Below are 23,700 nucleotides of genomic sequence, written 5' to 3'. Positions count from 1 at the left end.
AATCGGCCGGTCATGGGCGGAGCATCGGGGGCCGGCCTCAGGCAATGTCTTGAGGCCGTCGATACGTGGCATGCTTTGGAGGGGACGGAGCATCGCGAAAGTGGCACCGCATCTGATTCAGTTGGGAACTTGGATTCTCCGGCTGTTCTACAAACGCGATTTCGGAGTTGGCGACCGGAGAATCCAGCCCCCTATATCAAATTTTTGTAAATCTTTGAACTACAGCATTTCGCCTTTTGTAATTTTTCTTTGAGTTTGATTGGTTTTGGGGAAATCACATCATTTTTTTGTTGGGACATTATTGCGATCACCTGCTTTGTGAATTCATGCCCCGACTTCACAAAACAGGACATGCAGTTCCTTCTGACCAACGCTTTCCAATGATTGGGTTCGGTTACAATTGAATGAGGAGGGGCTGAATGATCACCCCCTCTTTTTCCATCCCCATTTTGTTATTGAAAACAGGGTATTTTTCATCAACTTAGAAAAATTCCATACGTATTTAACTGTTTACATGCTAAGACCATAAAAGAACCAGTCAGACAGGTTTCAAGTTTAACAAATAGGTTACTTTTACTTTACTGGCACCGATCTGGATATAATAATAAAATATTCATCAACCTCCACATACACACTGCAAGAATCCTTCCCATTTCTTTTATTTTATTACTTTAGCCTGTTCATGTTTCAAAATATAAAATGGAAACAAAAATCATATTACGTAAAGAGATAGTCTACGCAGGCTTCGGTCAGTCAATTAAGTACTTTTGAAGTGTTGCCACTGTCGTAATATAGAAATGTGGCAATGAATTTGCACATAGCAAGATCACATGATAGGTTGGCGGAGGGATTAGTAGCCAGTACGAAAGGGAGATCTCCCCTGTTTTTGCTTCAAAATTGTAGTAATCCACGGGAGGCAGGAGTTCTGTCACCACACCAATATTTATTTACAATAACGATATTACAGGAGCAGCTACAAACAGTGCTGCTAGCAGTCCAGTCAACTTAAGACTGCTCACAAAGCCTACACAGGTGCTTATATGGGCCCCCTCAATGAGCTATCATGACTGATAACTCTGATGACTGGATGACGGGTCTGGAGAAATTGCTCGGGGCTGGGGTGTGGGTATCCTTTCCGTCTGGGCTATCCCAGCTTGAGGTGGTCCTGCTTTGCCTGCCTCCAGGTGTGGTTCCGCTGCCCTTATTTGGTCTAGGTGTTTCTTCAGCACCTTACCTCTGATTGAAACCTCATAGAATATGGGCCCTGTTTGGGACTCTACCGTGCCTTTGACCCACGTTGGTCCATTCCCATAATTCTTGACCCAAACCGGTGCCCCCACCTGGAAATGTCTCTGCTGCCGACTATTATCATGCCCCCTTCGTTGGGCCTCCTGTTGTTTCTCCATTTTCCCCGTTAAATTTGCGAAAAGGAGACTCAGCCTCGTTCCCAGCCGCCTTCCCATTAAGAGTTCAGCTGGCGGTATGCCCGTTGTGGAATGCGGTGTGGTCCTGTAATCAAACAGCCAGCAGGAGAGCTTTGTGTCCATTGACGCTGCCAGCTGCTTCTTGAGTCCTGCTTTAAGTGTCTGGACTGCTCTCTCTGCCAGGCCGTTGGGCGCTGGATGGTAAGGGGCCGTTTTGATGTGACGGACTCCGTTTTCCTTCAGGAATTTTCCAAATTCCCCACTTGTGAATGCCGTTCCGTTGTCGAACACCAGTACCTCCGGAAGTCCATGTGTTGCAAACGAGGCCCTGAGCTTTTCAATTGACGATGCTGTGCTTGCCGTGTTTACATGGTGGACGTCCAACCATTTGGAGTGGGCGTCCACCATCACCAAAAACATTGAGCCCATGAAAGGGCCAGCGTGGTCAATATGCAGGCGGGTCCACGGTCTGCCTGGCCATTCCCACGTGTGCAATGGCGCCGCTGGTGGAACTCTTTGCCCCTGTTGGCACTTGTGGCACCGACGTACCAAGGCTGCTATGTCTGTGTCCAAACCTGGCCACCAAACGTAGCTTCGAGCTAGCATCTTCATTTTAGACACCCCTGGGTGTCCGTGATGTAACTCAGTTAAGATTGCCTGACGGCCCTGAGCTGGGACGATTACCCGGGCTCCCCATAATAGGATACCGTCTTCTACGGTCATTTGGTCCCTTCTGCTCCAGTATGGGTGCATCTGGGGCTCCACTGGTCTTTCCAGTTCCCCTGTTAGCAGTAAATGCTTCATCTTGGCTAAAACTGGGTCTTTTTACGTCCACAACCGAATATGTTGTGCGTCTACTGGTAGGGTATCCAAAACATTTAGAGTCATTACTGTCTCCTCTACTTTTGGTATTTGCGGCAGAGTGTCCGGGAGGGGAAGTCTGCTCAAAGCATCTGCATGTGCTACTCGCGTTCCCGGTCTGTGCTCCAGAACGTATCTATATGCCGCCAGTAGCAACGCCCAGGGTTGGATTCTAGCTGATGCAATCGGGGGTATTGACTTGTCTTCTTTTAATAACCCTAATAACGGCTTATGGTCCGTCACTATGGTGAATTTCCGCCCATACAGATACTGGTGAAATTTTTTTACTGCGAATATCACCGCCAGTCCTTCCTTCTCGATTTGGGCGTACTTCCTCTCAGCCATCGCCTAGGTCCTCGAAGCATAGGCTATTGGCCGTTCTTCCCCATTCCTTCCTCTATGGGCTAAGACGGCTCCTACCCCGTAGGGGGATGCATCACAAGTGACCACCAACTCATTCCTTGGGTCATAATGCTCTAGGACATTTTCGGATGACAGCTGTTCCTTAATGTCCCTAAATGCTCGGTTTTGGCGGGTGGACCATTTCCATTCTTGCCCCTTTTTTAGTAGCTGGTGGAGGGGTTCTAGGATGGATGCCCTATTTTCAATAAATTTTCCATAATAGGTTACCAACCCTAGAAATGATCGTAACTCCTGGACCGTGGTGGGAGCTGGGGCTTCTTTTATTGCCCTTACTCTGTCTTCTAATGGATGTAAGCCTGACTCGTCTACTTTATATCCCAGGTACGTCACTTGTGGGGCCAGAAAAACACATTTTTCCCTTTTTAGCCGTACGCCTGCCTTTGCGAAACGCCTGAGCACTTCCTCCAGGTTCCTTAAGTGTTCCCTGTTTGTCCTACCCGTGATTAAGATATCGTCCAAATAAATTGCCACCTGCGGTAGTCCCTGCAGAATATTTTCCATCGTACACTGGAATATAGCGCAGGCTGATGACACTCCAAAAGGTAGCCTAGTATAACGAAAAAGGCCCTTCAGGGTGTTGATCGTAGCGAACTTCTGGGAGCCCTTGTCCAGTTTTAACTGCAGGTAGGCGTGGCTCATGTCTAGTTTCATGAACAAAAGCCCACTTGCCAATTTGGCATATAGGTCGTCTATTTTCAGGATTGGGTATTTGTCCAACAGTGCGTATTTGTTTACTGTCTATTTGAAATCTCCACAGAGACGTATCGAGCCGTCTGGCTTCAAAATTGGTACCACCGGCGCTGCCCATTCCGAAAACTGTACTGGTCTGATAATGCCGTCACGCCGTAACCTTTCTATTTCGTCATCTACTTTCTTCCTTAATGCAAAAGGTACCGGCCTGGCCTTACAAAATTCTGGAAGGGCTTCTGGGTCCACGTGCAAAGTTGCTTTGGCGCCTATGATTTCCCCCAAACCTTCCTGGAAGACCTCCGGGTATTTTTGGAGTACTCCACTCAACTGCCCGCTTCCACTCTAGAAAATTTTCATCCAATCTAATTTTAGGTCTTTCAGCCAGTTCCGTCCAATTAAGCTCGGTCCGGAGCCCTCTACTATTGTCAACGGTAATCTGAGCAATTGTTTCTCATATTCCACAGGTACATGAGTCGTGCCTAGAACTTCCAGGGGTTCCCCCGTGTAGGTTTTAAGTTTCGTCGATGTTTTTGTTAGGGTTAGTGGCTGGAGTCCGTCTTTTATTTTTCTAAATGCTGCCATTCGCATTACTGATACGGCCGCACCCGTGTCTATTTCCATTATTGTCGGCCGCCCGTTCACCCATGGGGTAATCCTAATGGGTTCTGCTTTCTTCATTGTAATATTATATAATTGTTCCCCTTCGGAGAAGGATGGGGCGTCTAGGTTGTGTACTTCCCTGCGTCCCCACCTGCTATTCCTCTTTTGCCACCTCCTTCTAGGGTTTCTGTCGTTGTTACCCCACTCTGTCTGGTGCCAGAAACGGTCCTTCTCTGTTGGGGGAGCCTCAGCCGGTACTTCCCTCTGTCTCCAGTTAGTCCTGGCAGACTTGGGGGCAGTTCTGGGGTTTTCCTTTTTCACTCTATTCCTCAGGTTTTTCCTGAGAGCGGCTACGGAGCAGGACCCGTTGTGGTAGTCCCTCTCACAGGTATCTACCTCCATTGGCGTGCCCTGTAGTTCCTGCGCCCCACTTGCTGCCTTTTCTAGGGACAGTGCGAGCTGTAACGCCTGCCTGCAGTCTAGCTCCGTTTCCGCCAACAGGCGTTTCTGTATTGTGAGGTCGTTTATACCACATACTAACCGGTCCCGAAGCATTTCATTTAGCGTCGGGCCGAACTCACATTTTTTCCGCCAGCCTTCTCAGGCGGGTCAAGAAATTTGTGACTGACTCCCTGTCTTCCCGCTTCGCTGTGTAGAATCTGTACCTACGCAAAATGAGGGGTGGTTTTGGGTCGTAGTGCTCTTTCACCAATTCCGTTACTTCTTGGAAAGTTTTCGTGTCCGGCGCATCGGGATAAGTCAGACTACGTATAATGGCGAAAGCGGAGGGTCCGCACGCCGACAGCAGGATAAGCCGTCTCCTTTCGTCCGTCAGTATATCATTTGCCCGGAAGAAGTAACACATTCTCTCCACATACTGGGACCAGTCCTCAATAGCCGGGTCGAATGCCTCTAACCTCCAAACAAAACGGCATTATTAAAATGGCAAGGCTTACTGAAGGAACTTATGATTGTGAAGTAGAGCTTCAATTTAAGGTTACCGGTTGTTCTTGAGCATTGCTGAAACTCAGTAGAAAATCAAGTTAAAAACTTGTTAGGTGCAAATAAGAATTGTTTTATTTGGAGTTCATTGGTTACAACTTGAAAATCATTTAAAAGGTAGTTTGTAGACAATTTGATTTTCTTCAAAGAATCACAGGAATTATCTTCTGAGGCAGTAGCCTGAACACAACTTTAAAAGTCAAAGTCTGAAGTCAAAGTATGAAAATGAAATATGAATACAGAACTCTTTTCTAATTCTCTTCCTTTTCTCTCTGTCTTTCTCTCCTTCTTTCTTCTTCCTTTCTGCCTCTCTCCTTTCCTTTCTGTCTCTCTCCTTTCCTTTCTTTCTGTCTGTCTCAAATGGTGGCCAAATCATCCATGGATATACTATTTCATATCTGTCTTAAGCGATCCGATCACACCCCAATATAATCCTAATTGGTTTGATTTAGACTCAAACACATTTGATTTGATAACAAGCCGTCCATCTTCACGATGTAACATTACTTCCAATTGTTGCATGTCTGCAACAATGGAGACCTTATGTTATCTCATTATACTATGCGAGGCATAATTCCGAAAATATAATTCAAACTGTCTTTAATGTTGGAATCAAATATATATATATATATATTATATTTGATTCGATGTTTTAACTGTTCATTTATTAAAAACAAGGCAACACATTCTAAAATGTTTCAGCTATTATAATCGTGGGATGTGATTTACTCTAATCTGAAATGGCGTGAGAATCATGCCATTTGTTCCTTCTTATTCCTCGTTGCCATGGATTCAACCCTTGTCCTTGGAAAAAATTTAATGTTTTTATCAGACTTCGGTGTTTTGCAAACTCATGACTGAGTTTGGAAATTGTATGTTTCTTTCATTTTAAAACTGGGAATTAATATTTATGCTTTAGCCAGCTTTTTACCTATATTAAGTGTATTTGAAATACCTGGCTTCTACACTTACCCTCCGAGTGCGGCAGCTGGTCTCCGCAAAATTCTTAGTTTACCTCGTCGCCACTGTAGTAATCCACGGGAGGCAGGAGTTCCGTCAACCCACCAATATTTAGTTACAATAACGATATTACAGGAGCAGCTACAAACAGTGCTGCTAGCAGTCCAGTCAACTTAAGACTGCTCACAGAGCCTACACAGGTGATTATATGGGCCCCCTCAATGAGCTATCATTGAGGGAGCTCATACTCCAATTGGCCAACCAATAAAGCCAATTGGAGTTCATTACAAAAATAGTGCCATGGGATCTTTCACATCCATCTAAAGAAGCAGACAGGGCTTTGGTTTAAGATCGCATACATAAAAACATCACCTCCTCAGTATTGCACCAATGTGTCAGCCCAAATTGTGTTAACGAGTCTCAACTTTGACTTGGAGGCAATTGCATTTCAACTGAGTCATGACTGACACCTAAGTCTGTGTCTCCAACCTTTTTAAGCACACGATCACTTTTAGAATCTAAATGCAGCACAAGATCAAAATTCAACTTTACTGAATCCCCAAAAATGTATAACACTCACCTATTATTAGCGTGACACCTGTGCTTGCACATTGAGTGCTACAAAGTCTGGGTCATAGTTTGAAATGGTCAGTCTCATACAGGACATCTTGTGAGAAGAGTGCGATACTTGAGCTTGATGATTTCCATTTGGCGAAAAAGACATCTCACAGAGGTCTGCAGAATCAAAGTAGGCCTTCACCTTGAGGGCGTAAGATGTCAGAAGAAAATACTACTCTCCTGTCTACAAGCCCCTAAACGTCTTTGTCCCTTGACCCAGGTTTCAGCTCCATTTACACCTTGCATGGTGATGATTTCCATGTCAAGTCCAAACGTTTTTTAAACACCTGCTGAAGTTATGCTGTCAGTTCACCAATGTCCACTTGGAAAGAAAGGATTGGAGACAAACAGTGAATTGTTCCATCGCGTCGAACTCCTGAAATCATCTGCTGAATTATTTTTCCAATTGATCAGGTGGTCATAGAATTTGTTTGGATGGAGCCTTTTCTGTTTGACCTGTTAGATTTGCTCCAGATTTGGGAAGTACTCAGTAATTTTGTTCTTAAACAAAGAGAATCACAGGTCCAGTTTCAACGTGAACACATTCATTGCACCGATCATGTGCGACAAGTCTCTGTCCCTTCCTTGTAGTTCAAGATTCAGCTCATTCAATTTGGCTATGTCTGTAAGAATGCTGGGCGGGATTCTCTCAGCCCAGGCCAGGCCGGAGAATCGCCGGGACAGGTGCGAATCATGCCACGCCGCCCCGAAGCCGGTCCATCGATTCTCCGGAGAGCGGACAATCGGCACCATTGGTGCCGGCCTTGCCGGCGATTCTCCGCTCGGGATGAGTCGGGTGACCACGCAAAAAAAGGCGAGTCCCACTGGCGCCGTTCACACCTGCTCTTACCCGGCGGGACCTTGGCGTGGAACCATCCGGGGGCGGCCTGTGGGGAGGGGGGGGGGGGGGGGGGGGCCTCCGCTGTGGCCTGGCCCGAGATCGGGGCCCATCAATTGGTGGGCCGGCCTCTCAGGCTGGGGCCTCTTTTGTTCCGTGCCGGCTCCTGTAGCCCTACGCCATGTTGCGTGGTGGCCGGCGCAGAGAAGGGAGCCACTGCACATACATGATCAGAGAATCCCGCCCGCTATATCTGTAAGAAAAACCAAGTCTGGCAACCATGTATTAACTGACAGCTCGTTGTACACCTCATTTCTTGATTTAAGAAAGCTGATAATTTCAAGGAGCAAATCTAGGGAAGACATATCCTCCATTTAACCACCCCACATCTGCAAGAAGTTTTTGTTCACCATAGGTGGCATTCAGCTCAAACAATTGAGCAAGTGATGTGGCAGACCTCTGGCACAAATTGATTGACTATCTTGACAACTGTCATTACAGGGTAAAAGCCAAAGTGCAACAAATCCTACACTGACGGCCAGTATTGATGGTGCACCATCGATTGTGATTGAAACCACTTTCTTGATCAGAATGCTTTTCTCAGACACATACCTTTTGAATTTTTTGTAGATATATTGTTTTAAAATTTAGAGTACCCAATTCATTTTTTCCAATTAAGGGGCAATTTAGCATGGCCAATCCACCTAACCTGCACATCTTTGGGTTGTCGGGGTGAGACCCACACAGACACTGGGAGAATGTGCAAACTCCACACGGACAGTGACCCAGAGCCGGGATCGAACCTGGGACCTTGGCGCCGAGAGGCAGCAGTGCTAACCACTGTGCAGCCTAGAATTTGTTGTAGATAACCTCAAAACAGTGAGAAAGTTCTCCTTTGTTGTTGAGTCCTTGAATGTCACGCAAACAATAACAAATTGCTGGGCCATATCCATCATGTCTACTGATTCATCAAACTGCAGTGAGAAACATTCACAACCTGATATGTCTTGGTGTATTTGTGGAGACTAGTCTTAAGAAAACAATTCCATCCTTCTGGCTGCTGTTAAAGCGCCGAGTGGCATACACTTGATGGTTGTCATAATTCAAAGACGTGAAAAGCAAAGATGAAAATAAGTGTCACAAGCAACAGTCATAGCCTCCTTGATAAGAAACCATTGACCGATGGCAAAGTATATTTCGCCAGCAGATGGCTAATGCAAAAAGACGCCTCTTTGCTAGTCTTGCCTTTAGCCACACGTTTTGAAAAGAGTCTGCTGAGCTTTCAAAATTAATTTAACCCCCGCAAAGTTCTTCGTTCAAATCACGCTGTTTAAAGGGAAATCTGCTTGAAATTTTGCATGCACTTTCTTGTGATGCCTTTCCAAATTACCTCTTTTACTCAAGGCTGCAACTCTGTTCATAAATGAGACAAATGGTCTTGCCTTTGGCAGACGTAAAAATAAATTTGTTTTCCCATTCCTGGTGGGAATTGTAGGTTTTGCTCTATTGAGGACCCCAAGTCCTTGCTCATCATTTTGTCTTCAACTAGCGTATTCCAGGTTTTGGCGCATGCAATAATCTCATTGCCAGAGTCCTAAAGATTTTTGGCATTGCTTGGCAGCAAAGAGGTGATTCCCTCGTCATTATGAGAAATCCCGAGTCTCATGCAATTTGGAATGGTTCGGCAAGCAACGACAATGTATCGTCAGAGACCCCGGCATTGATCTGTCAATCGTGACTATTTGGAGATCACGGCCCAAAGTTATATGAAGCTCTATGATTTCTATGGCTTTGTTCACCTTCTGCAATGGTTTTAGTGATTCTTCACACCTATATCAGCGGTTCATCTACTGCTGCTATACAAATTTATTGATGCAAAATATTGCATTCTGATTAAAGGTAAAATATTGCATCGTCAAAGACTCATTTAAAAAACAACTACTACAAATGCTGAAAATCTTGATATACATACAAAATGGCAGAAATATACAGGTCAATTTGGATCTGCAAGTTATAATGTTTCAGGTGTGTAATCTTGCAGCAGATGCTGACTGGTGTGATGTGTTCTTCCAGCATTTTGTTTCTATTTAATATATTTGTCCATCATGGCACAAAACTCTTCTTTCCGGTTTGTTAAATGTAAATAAACTATTTCTTGGGGTACATCCCCATTGTGGATCATGAAGCCATTCGGTCCATTGGGTCTGTGCTGGCTCTGTTAAAGCTACTCCCACTCCCCTGCCTTTTCCCTGTAGCCCAGCAGTTTTCTTTCCCTCTACAGAATTAAACACTTGAGAGCCATGCTTGAATCTGGCACCACCGGCCAGGCAGTTCTTTCCAGATCCTAACCAGTCACTGCATGAAATAAGGTATTTTCCCCCATGTTGCCTTTGGTCCAATCAGCTTAAATCAGAGTCCTCAATTTCACAATCTTTCCACTATGGGAACAGTTTCTCCCCATCAGTTCTATCTGGATCCCTCATGACTTTGAACATCTCTAACAAATTTCCTCTCTGCCTTCTCTTCTCCAAGAACAGTTCCCATTTCACCAGTTTATCCATCGAACTGAACTTTTGTAAAGCTTTTCTCCACCTTCTCAGATGCTTTCCCATCCTTCCTAAAATAGTAATCCCAGAATTTGACACAATACTCCAGTTGAGGCCCGAACAGCATTTTATAAAAGGTTCACCATAACATCCTTGCTTTTATGCTCTAATAAATAAACAAATTTAAGACTAGATCGAGCAATTTCTTTTCCAGATTCTTGTGTACTTATGTTAGACATGCTGGGCGTGATTCAGCAGCTACGTCATGCCCCACTTGGTGGCAGGATTAAGCCATCGAATCTCGCGACAAGCCTCTCACGAAATTCGCAAAGCTCGAAATGTCTTGCGAGATTTAATGGAGTATCACGAGACGTCTGGAGTATCGGGACGTGATCCAGATCTGCATATTTAAATGAGCCAATAGGCTTATTTAATATGCATTCACGGAATTCCCATAGCGCATGGGCAAATTCACTAGGGTACTATTTAGTACTGGTCCACACAAACGTGGACCAGTTGTAATGGCACCTAGGGAGGTCTCCCAGGCCATTAGAGAACCCCCCCTCCCCATCCCGAGTGGTCACGGACAGGGCAGGGTGGCACCCTGACACTCCCTCTGGCACCTTGGCACTGCCAGGGTATCAGTGCCAAGGTGCCTGGGATCTGGCCCGGGGGGAGGGATAAAGTGGGTTGAAAGAGGGGTGGGGGAAGATCGGGGCCGCCTTCCAAAATGGCAGTCTGATCTGCAAGAAACCTTTACTGCGGGCATGACAGCATGAGATACGGCCTCAGCGGAGGGAAACTCCCCAAAGTCAAAAAGAACGGCCAAGTTGAATAGCAGGGTGTTCCTCGGCGTGCAGCCCTGAGAAACACCCTGCTAAACGAGCCGAAAACCAGACATAGGTTTTTTCCTGTTTACCCACATTTTTATTGGATAACAGAATAATCGGAATACTCGAGTTCCAGCGAAACAAGAATAAAACTCTAGCTCTTCATTAGATACAGAAGCTGTCTGCAGGAGCTCAACACCCCAGTACCTTTGTCACTGGTTGTGACAAACATGTGATGGTGCACTCAGAGTACTGCAGTTTCCAAAACAGGGTGGAAATTCCAACTCCCACGGTGCACACAGAATTTATCCACCCAACACTCAAGGCCAGGTTAAATTTCCAACTCAAACCCTATGTTTACAACCAAACTGAAGAGGTGCATGAAGGAACTTGGTGTGTTTCTAATGTTCAATAATCATTTTAAGTTTTCCAGATGGTGTGTTTGTTAAATATGCTATTTCTAGCTATATGCAATATAGCTATATTTTTTCTGCAGCATTCAGTAATTCGGGGAAGAATTCTCCCCATTCACCTTCCAGGACAGCACTGCCATGTATCAGAGAATAAATTCCTACTGGTGTAGTATCACGTGATGTGTAGTGATATCAGCAGTGTTTGCACGGGCTTTGGGCAGATCAACATTTTTGATTTGATCAGCAACACCCTTAATAAACCTCTCATTTGGTTGTACAAGAGTCTAGAGAATAGGCACCTCCATACATCATCCCTTTGTGGCAACAAAGAAATATAACAGAAGAGAAAACTGGCAATAAGGATTGAGGCAGCGAAAAAGAAAAAGAAAACCGCTAAAATAAATTTATTTAAAATAAAATAAATAAAATAATTTTTATTTATTTTTTTTTAAAAGAGTACGCAATTATGTTTTATAAGTTAAGGGCAATTTAGTGTGACCAATCCACCTAAATTCGCATCTTTGGATTGCGAGGGTGAAACCAAATCAGACTTGTGGAGAATGTGCAAACTCCATATAGACAGTCATGATGTGGAGATGCCGGCGTTGGACTGGGGTGAGCACAGTAAGAAGTCTTACAACAACAGGTTAAAGTCCAACAGGTTTGATTCAAACACGAGCTTTCGGAGCACAGCTCCTTCCTCAGGTGAATGGCGAGGTATGTTCCAGAAACATTTATATAGACAAAGTCAGAGATTTGAAGCTGATAACTAGTCAAATTGCAGCACCCTGGTGAACCAAGTCAGTAAGGTATTTTGCTCAAATAATTAAAATTAATGCGTGGCAGCTTAAATGTCTTTTCCGATAACTGGATTTAAGACACTATTGAAATGAGAAATTCTTCACATTGTTGCTACATGTGGAGACCTACCAAGTACAATAATTTAACATTAGATAAAATGCAAGAGTCCCTTGAGTGGAGAACTGGCGAAGGTTAATTGGGTAAATAGACAGGTATGGAGGAACAATAGGAAACATTTAAAGAAATAATTCAGCGTACAACAAAAAATACATTCCACTGAGCAAGAACCAAACCGTGACTAACTCAGGAAGTTAAGGATAATAGATTAAAAGCAGACTTACAATGTCGCCAAAAACATAGCAAGTACACAGGTCCCTAAAGGCAGCAGTCCCAAAAGGCAGCAGTTCAATTAGACAAGATTTTATGAAAGCATATAGAATGCCTTCATTCATTGGCAGAGGTATAGAATATAATAATCTTTATTATCACAAGTAGGCTTACATTAACACTGCAATGAGTTACTGTGAAAAGAATATAAAAGTAAGGATATAATGTTGGAATTGTATAAAACACTGGTGAGGCCACACTGGAATATTGTGTGCAGTTCTGGTCACCACATTACAGGAAGGACGCAGTTGCTCTGGAGAGAGTGCAGAAGAGGTTTACAAGAATGTTGCCAGGGCTGGAAAAGTATAGCTACAAGAAGAAATTGGATAGGTTGGGGTTATTTTCCTTGGAACAAAGAAGGCTGAGGGGTGACTTATTTGAGGTGTACACAATTAGAGGGGAAGAGATGGGGTGGACAGGATAAAATAGTTTCCCTTGGCGGAGAATTCTAGAATTAGGGGACATTGATCAAGGTAAGTGGCAGAAGGTGTAGAGGGAAAATTATTAAGAACTTTCTTACGCAGAGGGTCATGGGAGCCTGAAATTCACTGCCCGAGTTGGCGGTGGAGGCAGAGACCCTAAACGCTTTTTAAAAGTGCCTGGATCTACACCTTAAGCGCTGCAAGCTAAAGGCGAAGGACTGCGTGCAGGAAGGTGGGACTAGAAAGGGTGCCTGGGTGTCCTCGGGCTGGCATGAACTAGGTGGGCTGAATAGTCTCCTTCTGTGCTGTAACTGCTCTATTTCTTTCTTTAAACATCAGGCGAAGCATTGCCGCTAATGTGGAAGGTTCTGCGAGTAAGAAAGCAGACAGTCGGGGGAAACTTGCCTGCATCAAATTGAGTGGGCTGCAGGGTCTATGCACATGGCAAAACTAAATGGGCTGCGGGGAATGGAGATTTGAAAGTCTGCCGACTCTGCACAGGCCACTACTAGAGGGAAAAGTCGAAGTAGAGTCAGGCAAAACGGGGGGAAAAGTTCCAGTTTTTGTAAAAGGGGATAGTTTGTGCCATACTTTCCATAAAAATTGGAAGAGAGGAAGTTGGTTGAAGCATAAACCCTAGGTACGGGGATCCAAAAACAGGCGCCAAGGATGTATTTGATGAAGATTATGAGACATACGAGACACATCTCCTGCAGGAAAGATTAGATGAGGTGGAGGAAGTGATGGGGGGAACAAGTGTTTCACTTGGGGTTTGATTTCAAATCAAGGGGGGGGGGTGGTAATTTCTTTGAGCAAGAAAACAGGGTTTACGGGGGCCAGGGAGTTGCGGGACCCGGGAAGGGGGTATGTGATGGTGATTGGGGTGTTAGAGTGGACGCCGATGTTATTGCTAAAATGTGTATTCTCCTAATTGGGATGATGTTAGTTTTGTAAAGTGGTTACTGGGAGTGATTCCGAGCGTAAACTCTCACCAGTTGATCATGCAGGGTGGGGGGGTGGATTTTAATTGTGTAATGGAGCAGAGGTTAGATATGTCGAGCCCTAAGCTGATAGGAAGATTGAGAAAGGCGAAAGGGCTAGAAGGATTCATGAAAGGATGGGGATGATGGATCCATGGAGGTTCAGGAACCCAGGAAGGGAGCATTCCTTCTCCTCGCATATGTATAGGGTGTATTCCAGGATTGATTTTTAGTGGTGAACCGAGCGGTGCTGATGGGGACGGTAGAGGCGGAATATGCAGGGATTGTGATCTCAGACCATGCGTCACATTTTCCTGCGGAGTTTTACAAGCAATTTGCGACAGAGTTGGCCCGCACCTGGTGGGTATATTTAGTGAGGCGGTGGAAAAGGGGAAGTTCCCGGCTATGTAAGCGCAGGCGTTGATTTTGTTGATCCCGAAAAAATTTGCTAAACATGGGAGGTGAAAGTCCTGGTGAACGTTTGGTGTGTAGGTTCTAGCAGTGCATCCCAGAGATGGTTTCCGAAGACCAAATGGGTTTTGTGAAGGGGGGCCCTGTATGTCATCGTATGCAGACAACCTGTTGTTGTTTGTGTGGGACCCATTGGAAAGTACGGGCAGAATTATGGGCTTGTTGGGGAGATTCCGAGCTTTTTCCTGCTGTAAGTTGAACGTAGGAAAGAGTGAGGTGTTCCGGTGAATGTGGAGGGTGGGCGGGGGGGGGGGGGGGGGCGCAAACCTGGGGGCGCTACCATTTAAGATGGTACGGGAGCTGCTCAGGTCATGGAAGATTCAGGTAACGCACAAGTGGGCCACAATACATAGATGGAACTTAACAGGTTTAGTGGAAGAGGTTAAGGGGGGACTTTAAAAGGTGGGGTACGTTGTACTTGACCTTGGCAGGGCTGTGAAGGTGAATGTGCTGCCAAGGTTCCTGTATGTTTTTCAATCCCACCTGATTTTTCTCCCTAAGGCCTGTTTCTGGAAGGTAGAAGCGCTAGTTTTGGAATTTCTGTGGGCAGGGAAGGTACTGAATGTGAATAGGGCTCTGCTACAAAGACAGAGGCAGAGAGAGGGATTGCTGCTCCCAAACCTGATGCACTACTATTGGGCAGCGAATGTGGTGAGGTGCTGATGGGTTGGGGCAGGGGGGGGGGGGGGGGGGGGGGGGGAGATGTATAGCGGTGGATGGAGGAAGAGTTGTAGTAAGTCAGGGAAATGTTCTGGGTGGGGAAATTTGCTGTGTTGGATGAGCTGTGGGAGAGGTTTGTGTTACCGAGAGGGAGTGAGTTTAGGTACTGGCAGGCGGGGGACTATGCACGAAAAGGAGCTGCCGATGTTCCCGTAATTACTGGAGTACACGCTGCTGGAGAAATTGCTGCTCCCAGATGAGGTGAGGTAGGGCAGGATCGGGGACATCGGTGGTTGGGAGTAGATAGGATTAAACAGAAGTGGAGGGGGAATTGGGCAGGGAGATATGATGGGGCCTCTGCTGTGAGGCAATGCAGCAAGTGAACTCAAACTCCTGCTAGAATGAGCTTGATTCAGTTTAAAGTGATGCGCAGTACTTGGGTTTGGATGGGTAGGTACCTACTTGTGACAATAAGCGATTATTATTATTAGGTTCTTCCCGGGAGAAATGGATGGATCGGAGATGTGTGGGCTGGGGCCAGCGAGTCATGGTCATATGTTTTGGGGTTGAGGGAAGTTGGAGAGCTTCTGGGAGGCGGTGTTTGGGACCTTATCGAGAATAGTGGAGGCCAAGGTGTAGCTGGACCCCATAGTGGGAATCTTTGGGGTTTCGGAGGTGCCGGAGCTGCTGGAGGGTAAGGGGGCCATTGTCACGTTCTTCACTTCAGATTTCCCAGCGACAGATTCTTTTGAATTGGAGGTCAGAGACACCACCGGGGGATGTGGTTTGGCTGGGAGATCTGTACCAGTTGGAAAAGATTACGTTTGCCTTCAAAGGGTTCAGAAGAGAGCTGTGTGGTATGGTGATGGCCTTCATGAAGATATTTGGGGAGCTGTTCATTGTGGGGTGGGGGGGGGGGGGGGGCAGTGGGGAGTTAAGGGATTAAAAGAGGAAAATGTACAAACTGTTAACTGGTTTTGTTGGAATGTGGTTTTGTTGTTATTGTTTAAGTTTGGGATAAAACATCTTTTAAAACAAAAGGCGAAAGCATTTTACAGGTCGTTGTGACTTTAAGGTTAGCTAGATATTGCGAATTTGGTACAACACTTGATGATACTCTGGTTTATGGACTCCAAGAAGCTACTTACTGTAAGTGATTTAACTCTAAAAGCTGCTGTGGGAGTTGCCACATCTTTGGAGTTTGCAATGAGAGAAACCTCGCAAATACGCAAAGCTCCACAAAACAGATACCTCAAGAAACATGGCTGATAAAAGTTCAACCATGTCACCATTGTACACAGGTTGGACACTCATGGGAAATGCTGGAGTAAAATCAAATACATGGAAGAACTGTGGCAAGAAGGGCCATATTAGGGCAGCAGGGGTTAGTACTGCTGCTTCACGGTGCCGAAGGCCCGGGTTCGATCCCAGCCCACTGTCCATGTGGAGTTTGCTCATTCTCCCCATGTCTGCGTGGGCCGGAACCCCACAACCCAAAAGTGTGCCGGGTAGGTGGATTGGCCATGCTAAATTGCCCCTTAATTTAAAGAAAGCAATTAGTTATTCTAAATTAATATTTTTTAAAAAGGGCCATATTGCCATTGTGCGTTGGGTTCAGAAAATTTCACCTCCACCAAGGATGTGCATGAAAAAAAATAGCTAAACAATCTAGTTGTGTCTACAAATTAGTGGATGGGGCTTATAATCACTCAAAAGACAACGTAACCAAGACACTGCAAAAGCCCAAGCTAGATGTCTTGTCAGTTATAATAATCTTTATTAGTCTCACAAGTAGGCTCACTGTAATGAGGTTAGTGCGAAAAACCCCTAGTCGCCACACTACGACGCCTGTTTGAGTACACCGATGGAAAATTCAGAATGTTCAATTCACCTGACAACCACATCATTCGAGACTTGTGGGAGGAAACCAGAGTACCAGGAGGAAGCCCACACAGACACGAGGAGAACGTGCAGACACCGCACAGACAGTGACCCAAGTCAGTAATCAAACCCAGGTCCCTGGCGCTGCGAAGCAACAGTCCGGGTGATCAACAACGTTTTTGGACATATCCAAAACTTGAAGGTTATGAAATTGTAATGGAAGTGGATATGGGCACAGCAATATCAGTAATACCCAAGACAATTTATCATCAAAAGCGGACGCATTTGCCTTTCAGCAGTCATATGGTAATCCCAAGCATGTACACCGAAGAGGTCGTGCCACTAAAAGGATCCATTATGGTGAAAGTAAAAGCAAATGGATAGACAGTGGAGTTGCGTCTTCATGTTGTCCCATGGAAATTGTCCTGCTCTATTTGGCAGAGCATGATTGGCGAAGATTAAGCTTACTCAGAAACAATTTATCAATTAGTGGACTCAAAGAGCAACTTGCAACAAAAAAAGGTTTTTGAAGATTCACTAGGCTTTGAGGGAGTGCAGGAGCAACTAAAAATCAAGCCAGACAGCATACACAAATGTCTCAAAGCTAGAATTATACCATATGCATCACTTTCAGTGCACAAAGGTTCCACCATTACCTTTATGGGCGTTATTTTACTCTTTTGGTGGATTATCAACCCTTGACTGCAATCTTTGGTTTGCATGAACGTATACCTACATTGGCAGCTAGTCGATTGCAAAAATGGTTATTGATATTGTCGGCATACGTACAATATCCAACATTGCAAGTCAAAGATGCTTCCAAATGCTGATGCTTTGTCACGATTGCCATTAAGTCAAGCATGACCCAGAAGAACATTCTGTATTTCTTGTGAGTGGATAGTGTACCACTGACATCATCGCAAATTTAAAGATATATAGAAAAAAGCAATCGAGTTCTGGTCCAAAAAGAAACGCTGTCAGGTCCTAAAACGATGTTCACAGGAAATATCCAGAACTCCAGCCTTACATCACACAAAGACTTGGCTTTGAAAGTGCAAAATGGAGTTCTATCATGGTGATTATTTCTCTGTGCTTACGGAGAACCCTTGACCAAGAGCATGAGGGACATGCTGGTGTGGTGAGGATGAAGGAATTGCCATGCAGTTATTTTTGGTGGTCAGAATTAAATGCTGAAATTGAAGAGAAAGTAGGGTAGTGTCAATCCTGTGCAAAACTAAGAACACTCCACCATTACAACCATTACATCCGAGGGAATGACCAACTCAGCCATGGTAGAGAATACATATTGACTATGCTGGTCCATTGGAGAGTCACATGTTTAGCGATTGTGGACCCACACCCAAAGTTGTCGGAAGTCACGAAAATGAAGTAAATGACGATTAAGCAGACCATTTACATGATGTGTAGTGATATCAGCAGAGTGTTTACACGGGCTTTGGGCAGATCACCATCTTTGATTGTATGAGCAACACCCTTCACAAAAAAACCTCCATACATGCTACCATGCTGCCCAATTGTGCAGTCATCCGCAAACATCCCCACTTCTGACATTATGATGGAAGGGAGGTAATTTATGAAGCAGCTGAAGATGGTTGGGCCTAGGACACTACCCTGAGGAACTCCTGCAGTGATGTCCTGGAGCTGAGATGATTGACCTCCAACCACTACAGCCATCTTCCTTTGTGCCAGGTATGACTCCAACCAGCGGAGAGTTTTCCCCCCGATTCCCATTGACTCCAGTTTAGCTAGGGCTCCTTGATGCCACATTCGGTCAAATGCTGCCTTGACGTCAAGGGCAGTCACTCTCACCTCTGGCATTCAGCTCTTTTGTCCATGTTTGAACCAAGGCTGTAATGAGGTCAGGAGCTGAGAGACCTTGGCAGAACCCAAACTGAGCGTCCGTGAGCAGGTTATTGCTGAGAAAGTGCTGCTTGATAGCACTGTTGATGACTCCTTCCATCACTTTGCTGATGATTGGAGAGTGTTACTTTCTGGTGCTTGGCCTGTTCGATTCATGCACAATTGAACATCTGGTTCTTGACTGGTTAAATGTTTATTATTAAATAAATGCATGGGTTAGATAACTATGAGAAATGTTTAAAAAAAACTACTAACTACAATACATTATCTAAGAGGGCAGCACGGTGGCACAGTGGTTAGCATTGCTGCCTACGGCGCTGAGGACCCGGGTTCGAATCCCGGCCCTGGGTCACTGTCCGTGTGGAGTTTGCACATTCTCCCCATGTCTGCGTGGGTTTCGCCCCCACAACCCAAAAAGATGTGCAGGTTAGGTGAATTGGCCACGCTAAATTGCCCCTTAATTGGAAAAAATAATTGGGTACTCTAAATTTATAAAAAGAAAAAAAAAAAGAAAATAAATAAATTATCCAAGAACGAGATGTCAGAGGTAGGTTCTTTACACAGAGAGTGGTGGGTGTGTGGAATGCACTGCCAGCAGAGGTGGTGGAGTCAGAGTCATTAGGGTCATTTAAGCGACTCTTAGACAGGCGTATGGACAGCAGGAAATTGAAGGGGTGTAGGGTAGGTTGATCTTAGATTAGGATAAATGGTCGGCACAACATCGTGGGCTGAAGGGCCTGTTCTGTGCTGTACTGTTCTATGTTTTATGTTCCATGTTCTCTTTGTGGCCACAATGAAATATAACAAGTATACTACACTTCAAAAGTACTTCATTAGTTGTAAAACGCTTGAGATCTAACGATCATGAAAAGCACAAATAAATAAATGCAAGTCGTTCTTTGAAGGCAAAACGCTGTACAGGGTTAACAGGAGGTAAAAGCACAGGAAAATTGATTTATGAAGGTTTTTCAAGGCAGGGAAGAAGATTGGAAGGCAAAGATGTGCGGGAGAGACTGCGAGAGGAAGGTGAGTAAAAGGAGTAGCAAGTAAGAGATAGGGTTTGGTGTTGAAGAACCAGGTAGTGTGCACAGCAGGACATATAGCTGAAGGGGCACACTGGGATAGGCAAGTGTAAGACAATGGAGGGATTTAAAGGGAATGAGAACCTCAAAGAGGGAAGTTTGCACAAACATGATAACTTATCATATCCTCAGATTTCCCAAGTGCTTTTAAAAAAATAAAGGATTTCTTTTGAAATGTAACCAATGTTCTTTTATCATCAAACAGCGCAGCCAATTTACACGTCATGGGCACAGACAACAAGTGAATGAATGACCAGATATGATTTTAGAGAGTTCCCTGAGGCAGGAATGGTAGCTACAACATGGAGAACTTTCAGCTCTTCTTTGAACAGCTGATGTGCTTTGTTAAAAATCCACCTGCCCAATCTTCATAATGTTTCACCTGATGCAGCATTTCTGATGGTCCAACTCTAAATATAGTGCTTCATGAAGGTGTTAGTCCAGTTTCAGTACCTGTTCATAGAGGGGTAATTGCAATCACTACCTATCAGGCGTGTGAAGAGATTACTTGAAGAACTTGATTAGTTAGGTTTGGAAAAAAGGTTGAGGGATTTTATTGCTCAGTTTCTCTACTACACATTCATTATTGACTAAACCTAAATGAAGCACAAAATAACAATCAGCAGCTACAGGAGCTAATCTAGCTAACAGAATTGATCAAACACATAATCCTTATAATCCTCAATCTTGTTCCTCATCATGTAACTACCAAATTCCTTTTTAGAAAGTGTTAAGTGGTATATTATTAACTGTAAATCTAATTTATGTATTGTAACCAGCGTCCTTCTGTATAGAATTTCATGTGATATGTGGTGACATCACCAGAGACACTTCTGTCTTCCATCTTATGCTGCGACGCAAGCAACAACTCTGAGGTAAACTCTGACCACTGGTTAGGTAACCTGCGGTGTGGCATCTTGGTTATCCTTTGTCTAACCTGTAAGTAACTCCCATAAACATAATACTAACCCACATAACTCCTACCCTCCATGACACAACTGGAGGAGTGATGATATCACTTATTGCATCTCACACTACCTTCCTAAAAGGCAACAGGGTTACAAATGGCAAATAAAGTCTATTTTAGAACTTGAGCACTTAAATAAGATAAAACACGGCAAAGTTTTCCTGCCTCTAAAAGAACTGCCAAAATCTTACTGTTAAATGTAAAAGACTACCATCACGTATTTTCCTTGTTCAACGCCTCCTTTCTCAAATGTCTTTTATATGAAACATTCCTTATTGGAAATTTTTAAGTATAAGTGTTGCCAAAGGAAAGTCCTTGTAGTTTAATCTATAGGAAATATCTTTTACTTGTTTTGCAGATATACAATAAGATGGAGCAACACGCCGGCACAGTGGTTAGCACTGCTGCCTCACACCGGCAGGGACCCAGTCTCAATACCAACCTTGGGTGACTGTGTGTGTTCACACATTCTTCCCTGTCTGCGTGGGTTTCTTCCGGGTACTCTAGTTTCTTCCCACAATCTAAAAATGTGCAGGTTAGGTGGAATGACCATTCTAAATTCTCCCTTACTGTCCAAAGGTTAGGTGGGGTTGCGGGGATAGGGCGGGAGAATGAACCTAGGTAGGGTGCCCTTTCAGAGGGTCGGCATAGACTTGGTGGGCCGAATAGCTTCCTCCTGCACTGTAGGAATTCTAGGATTCTTTCATAATGCTTTCTTTAAAGCAAAATAATGTGTGCTCGCAAAATACAATTTCTGTAATGTACAGTTCCTTTTTCTGCAAAACAGCGAAATACAGAGCCACAGCATTTTAAAATTATTTTCATCTTCTCTCTAAATTAACTTGATCTTATATATTGTTGACAACAAAATAGACTTGAAGTAGTTATAAAGTTGTAAAATAATAATTGATGAGGTACTTACTATAAAATGTTTGCACCAGTGAATCTTCCAGATGTTGAGTTTGGTGCCCATGAGGATTTTCAGGCATGCAGATTATGAAATTCCTCAAGATTTTCTAAATTTACAAGAGGCTAAATAGTTTTTAACATCAACAAATCCAGCCAAGGCTCATTTTATGATTACTATCAATCAGATAACTAAACAGCTTTAATTATAGATGTGTCTATATTTTTTTTACAAGAAGACAATGTCTGGAGTAAACAATTTTGATATACATGCAGACAAGAAGGTCAGAGCTTCCAAGAGCAATCTGATAAAAGACAGGGACATGCACCGGAAAGGTCCAGATTTCCTGTTAGGAAGAATTTTTTTTCTGGATTTATCATCAAAGCTCTTGTGCTTATTTCTCTGCAAATTCAGTGCCGTACACTTGGCAGGTTGGAAAAACACAAGGCGGCCAAATCTATTTTGCTATTTTCTAGTACAGATTTTGTTTAGCTGAGAACCTGTACAAAACAGGCATTGGGAGGAAAACAATCAGTTTTGTCATTGAAGTTACAATACTAAGTTACCATATTTGCAGGACCTGCATTATTTCGGAGAGTAAGGTAAAGCGGACCTTTGCATTCCTATTGCCATGCAGCTGCAAGTGGTTCTGACCGTGAACATCACATCTCTCCCAGCTAATGGTTACCCTGGTTTCTTTACCTTGTTTTGAAAGAGAAATCCAAAAGAGGGAGGAGAGACAACTGTGCTGGTACAGTCCATACTTGCCACACATCCTACAAACAGCCCGAGAATGACATCAAATGACAAAGACAGTGGGCGCGATTTAATGCTCGCAAAACAGAGTCCCATTTTGGATGCGTATAGTATGCAGCGCTGTGAACGACCCCGCTATCAAACAGGAATCTGTTTCTTCTGGCCTCGTTGGGAATACCCTGCTGAGGCTGCACTTACCTCGTTCCTGCACGGACAAGCTCAGCTCATTTTTAAAGGCCGCCCTGATCTCTCAACCCCGCCTCGGACAACACACTGCGGCCTCCGGACCCACCCCCCACCCACCCACCCACCCACTGCCTCATCCTACCTCTTTAGGGGGTTCCCTTGCCTCTCCTCACCCCACCTCTTAAGGGCAGGGCAGCCCCGGGCACAGTCCCTGGCACAGGCAACCTGGCATTAGTGCAAGGTGCCCAGGTGTCAGGAGCGCCAAGGTAACACCCTTCCCACAGCCCAACCACCTAGGGCCTCCGGAGACCTGGGAGTCATGTTTTCCAGTGTCGCCATGCTTTCCACTTTTCCAATAGGAAGGGAGGCATCAATTAAGAGTGGGCCCAATAAGGTAGGTGGTTCCCTAAAGCACATGGTGTAATTGTTGACACTGCTGTCACTATCAGGGCATCAAACAATCCTGTGACATATATAAATCATGTTAATTTCAATTCAGGTACAGGTGATTTCAGAGCAACACAATGCACTGCAAGATACTCGAGCAACAGTCCTGATTTTTATCATGTTGTGGCAATTGATGTTGCCATAATTATTTGAAGGTGGAAACCAAACAGATGACAACTACAAGGGAACAAGAAAAAAAACACCATCTTCTCTGACTATTTAGCATTCTGTATCAATACTATCAATACTAACTAAATTCTGGAACACACCATATAGCCCTCAAACAGCATTTCTGGTATTTGGAAAGACCACGGACGAGATTCTCCAATAATGGGGCTATGTTACGCTGGCAAATTACTCTGGACTTTCCTTAAGAAAGTCCTGAGTGATTCTCCTACCTGCAGGGGGCTGGCAGGGCTCTGGCTGCGGATACGGGGCCCCGCACTTCCAGTCAGGAGTCCGCACATGCGCATGGCGGCGGCCTGTGATGCCCGATCGTCCCCTGGCTGTCCATGAGGCCCCCCTCGGTGATCGATCCCACTATCCCCCACCAGGGCGGCCACAGACTGAATCCGCAGCCGTCACCAGCCGTTCCTGACGGCCGATAGGTGGCATGCCGTCGGGAATTCAGCCAGTTTTCCTCGGAGAATCGCAGGGGGGGGGGGTT

At 44.8% G+C, this 23,700-nt stretch overlaps 1 protein-coding gene across 5 annotated transcripts in view; it reads right to left on the bottom strand.

Moving 5' to 3' along the window:
- The window catches only part of fam110b (family with sequence similarity 110 member B), a 189,985-nt gene that overhangs the window by 134,541 nt on the left and 31,744 nt on the right, over positions 1-23,700 (bottom strand). Inside the window, exon 1 of one of the 5 annotated variants that reach the window (XM_038809405.1) lies at positions 21,660-21,678. The exons of the other annotated variants lie outside the window; for them this stretch is intronic. The gene's annotated coding sequence lies outside the window, so the exon portion shown is untranslated. Of the gene's footprint in view, positions 1-21,659; positions 21,679-23,700 lie in introns of those variants that run through there. 5 annotated transcript variants of the gene reach the window in all.

This window comes from Scyliorhinus canicula, chromosome 10 (assembly GCF_902713615.1).
Source record: "Scyliorhinus canicula chromosome 10, sScyCan1.1, whole genome shotgun sequence".
Lineage (NCBI taxonomy): Eukaryota > Metazoa > Chordata > Chondrichthyes > Carcharhiniformes > Scyliorhinidae > Scyliorhinus > Scyliorhinus canicula.
The sequence above is the reverse complement of the archived record's forward strand: the minus strand, read 5'-3'. Positions and strand labels throughout refer to the sequence as shown.